The sequence below is a fragment of the Neofelis nebulosa genome, chromosome 9 (genome assembly GCF_028018385.1).
Source record: "Neofelis nebulosa isolate mNeoNeb1 chromosome 9, mNeoNeb1.pri, whole genome shotgun sequence".
In the NCBI taxonomy this organism is placed as follows: domain Eukaryota; kingdom Metazoa; phylum Chordata; class Mammalia; order Carnivora; family Felidae; genus Neofelis; species Neofelis nebulosa.
In genome coordinates, this window is record NC_080790.1 from 58,301,552 (window position 1) to 58,305,724 (window position 4,173).

Consider the following 4,173-nt stretch of genomic DNA (forward strand, 5'->3'; position numbering starts at 1 on the left):
CAGGACCCCAGGACCCCTCTGCTCATCGTGTCCACCCTTGTGTCTGAGACGGCTGCTCCGGGAGTCCTCTCCACTTGGTCACGGCATGCTGACCAGCACCGTGATGGAGTTCTGGGCGGTGGAAAGGGAAAAGAAAACATGGCAGGGGTGGAGAGAGGGGTAAGACACTTTATTTTGAAACCCGGGAAGCAGAAATTATGCACATCACATCTTTTCTTTTTTTAAATAATTTTTTTAAGTTTATTTATTTTGAGAGAGACAGAGCATGAGCAGGGAGGGGCAAAGAGAGAGAGAGAGAAAGAGAGAGAGAGAATCCCAAGCAGGCTCTGTAGGGTCAGTGTGGAGCCTGACACGGGGATCAAACTCACAAAGCTGTGAGATCATGACCTGACCTGAAATCAAGAGTCAGAGGCTTAACCCACTGAGCCATCCAGGCGCCCCCACACACCACTTCGACTCGTGGGCCAAACGTGGTCACGTTGGCCACTCCCAGTTGTCAGAGGGACTGGGAGATGAAGTCCCTACCTGTGTGGTAGGGAGGAGGGTGGTACTAGTAGTTTCTTGTGGCTCCTGGAACATATTAGCAAAAACTTGGTGATTTAAAACAACAGGAAGTGATCCTCTATGGTTCTGGAGGATAGATGTCCAAAATCAGTATCACTGGGCTGGAATCAAGGTGTGAGGGCGGCTCTTCCTGTGGAAGCTCCTGGGGGAGGATGCCTTCCTTGCCTCTTTCAACCTCTGATGCCTGCCTGGCCTTCTAGCATTCTGTGATTTGTGGCCACATCTCTCCATTCCCTGCCTCTGGAACCAGATCGGCTTCTCTTCTGTCCAGGTAAAAATTTCCCTCTATCTCGCTGTTATAAAGATACACGTAATTGCATTTTTAGGCTCCTTCCAGATCATGGAGACCCTCAATCACATCTGCAAAGATCTGTTTTCCAAGTAAGGTAACACACTCAGAGGTTTCAGGGATTAGAAAGTGATATCTGGGCCGGGGAAGGGGCGCACATTATCCAGCTTGCTACAGGGGCACTCTATTGCTAAGAGGAAAAAGGAGAAAACGGTCTCTGCATCACTCAGCAATCAGAATCAGGAAACTCTGATTAATGCCGTGAAACCCACTCAGGGCTGAGTACCAAAGAATCTGTGTCTAGCTCTTCAGGTTTTCCTGGCTTGGCTCTAGACTGGTCTGGAGCCTGCACGGGGGCCAAGTCAGGCAGGTAGCCCTGGCCATAGGGAAAAGAGGGCCACTAAGCAAAGGCAGTGTGTGCCTTGTAAACAGTATCACCCATAGAGAGAAACTTGGTAAGTGCTACCCAAGGACACATAGGAGGTTCTCAGACCAATAAATCAGTACCGAGGCCTCAGCAAAGCACTGTTTGCAGATCACAGCCCCTTAAGACAGAAAATGCCTTCCACCTTCACATCCCTCACCCTCCTCACCCCCGAAAGGCCCATCAGTCCAGATGCTTGTAAGTGAAATGGCGAAACCCTCTTTCACCTACTTCCCCTGTTCCACTCCCCAGAGTTAACCATTGTTTGTTAACAGTTTGATCCTTCCTGACTTTTCTTTTCTCCCCCTGACTTTTCTTTATGTGTTTATACACGCACACACAGAGGGAAATACAATGGTGCCTTTTAACATAAAGAGGATTGTGCCATACATGTGTTTTATTTATTCACTTAATAATATGTCATAGACATCATGGCTTGTCAACGATAATAATAAATTCAGTACTCACACGGTGCCGGGGGAGATGCTGAGCACTTTCCACATTTTTTATTTCACATCTCACACCACCTTAGTAAGTAGGGACTATTATTTTCCTCTCTAAATGATGACCAACATTCACAGGGAGCTCAAGTGACTGGCCCAAGGTCACACAGTCGGTGAGTGACTGAGCTAGGGTCTGAACCCGGCTTGCTACTACCTGGACCCCAATCTACTAGCATCCTTTGCTATCACACAGACGTCCTCGGAAATCTTGTCAGGCAGCAATTCCGCCTGCATCAGCTGTGGCACCAGACAAGCTTAACTTTTGCATCACCACCTCTTAGACTTCCCTGGAAACTGCAGTGGTCCCCCTGGTTACTGGACAGCTGGCTATCTTGCAGGGCACGTGGCTTCAGCCACCCCAGTCTGTGCTGGGAGGGAACCCTCAATTCTGTTCCAGCGTTTGCACCTGCCCTGGTCCCAGTCCCTTGGCGTCTGCCCCTCGAGTCCCTACCTTCTCTCTGCCTCTAAATTTGCTCTCTTAAACCCTAGCGGATTTGGCCCAGCATCTGTCACCGTGCTCAGATAAGCTGGCCTTACCTGGCACCTTCTGCTGGAAAATCTACGATCGTGAATGGTAGTTTTTGACTCTTCCCTAGGGCTCCGAGCGGGCGCTGCCGCTTTCTGCTGAAAAAGCCAATAGAAAGTCTTTGTAATCATCAACCTTTCCTCCTGGGTCTCCCCGTTGGCCTGAAGCAGGCAGTGAGGGCCTGGTACCGGTGAGACCTCTGCTCCCCTTCTGGACCATTACCATGGAAACAGATGCCGTAGAGAAACTACATCCCCCTTCCTGTCTGTTCGCATTCCCCAGGTGCTTACCTTCTCGGGAGCTCCGTCCCTCTCAGTTTCCCCGTTGCCTGCCTTCCTACCATCGAAACCTTCTCTCACGCACGGGCAGGTGGAAATGGCTGAGAACGTAGGTGCCCAGCCCAGCGTCTTCGGTCTTCCTTATGGACACCAGGACTCCAATGTGCGGCTGAGCAGTCCCTGCTGATCGACCCAGACACAGACACGGGTGTTGGTTAGTGGGGCAGAGAGGCTTTCCCCTTCAGAGAATTTGAGGCTTGTGGTCTGATCCCAGAACTTTGGAAGCTAAGGGTGTGCCGAGGCAGAATAAATTGCTCTGAGGTGCCAGGAGAAAAGGCCTCAGTTATCTCAGCTCCGCCTTGGTGCAGCTACTTCCGGTGAGCCCTGCTCACGGTCCCGCCCTTGCCAAAGCCGGCCTCCTGGCCTGTCACCGTGTGGTCTTTGCTCCTTGACCTAGTTGCTTCAGGCCTCACCAACTTGAGGACAGACAAAGCAAAGAAAGCAAAGAGGTTGCCACAGAACGGGGCCCCTGAGGCACTGCGGTCTCAGGATGAAGTCCTGGCAGAGGTTCCGGGTGACCCGTTGATCTCCCGTTGACCTCCCACCAGCTCCAGCCCAGACCCACTGAATATAAATCTCTGGAATGGGACCCATAATGTGTTTTAACAAACCTCCCAGGGAAGTCTGAGGCGTGCTCAAGTTTGAGAACCGTTCTCCTGTGGCTCCTTCTGATCCTCTCTCTCCTAGAAGGAAACAGGTCCACTTCCCTCACAAGACTAAGGGACTTTTTCCTGGGTAGTTGTGGTTTGTCACTTTAGACAAGTGGCCAACCCTTGCGAGCCCATGCCCAGATCTGTGGGCCATGTGCCAAACTTTTCTGTACTCTGTTATGAGAAGTCAGGTATCTACCAGAGATAAGGAAGGAACTTAAAGCATTGCCCCTCTCAAGGGTACTGTTGTTTTATGAGGCCAAGACAATAACAGTGGAATCTCAGGCTTTGGAAGGAGAGGGATTTAGGGGAGATAGCACGGCTTTCATGGTTCTCTTAAAACCAACATGTTGAGAGGGTCCCCTTGTTGTCAGAAAGGAACCCAGGCTTTGTCATGCCCCGTGTGTATAGTTTTGTGCCACTTAGGCTGAAGTCAGGCTTTTGATTACCACAACCTTCTAGAACTCGGGGCTGGAGTGGGAGCCAGGGCCAGATCATGAAGGGCCTTAAAGCCATTTCTTTTATTTAAAAAACATTTTTTAATTTTTTTTTAATGTTTTATTTATTTTTGAGAGAAAGAGAGAGACAGAGCATGAGCAGGAGAGGGGCAGAGAGAGAGGGAGACACAGAATCTGAGGCTCCAGGCTCCGAGCTGTCAGCACAGAGCCTGACTTGGGACTCGAACCCACGAACTGTGAGATTGCGACCTGAGCAGAAGTTGGACGCTTAACTGACTGAGCCATCCAGGCACCCCTGAAAGCCATTTATAAAAGTTGGTCTTGGGGCCCCTGGATGGCTCAGTCTGTTCAGCATCTGACTCTTGGTGTGAGCTCAGGTCATGATCTCACAATTCATGAGATCGAGCCCTGCTTGAGAACT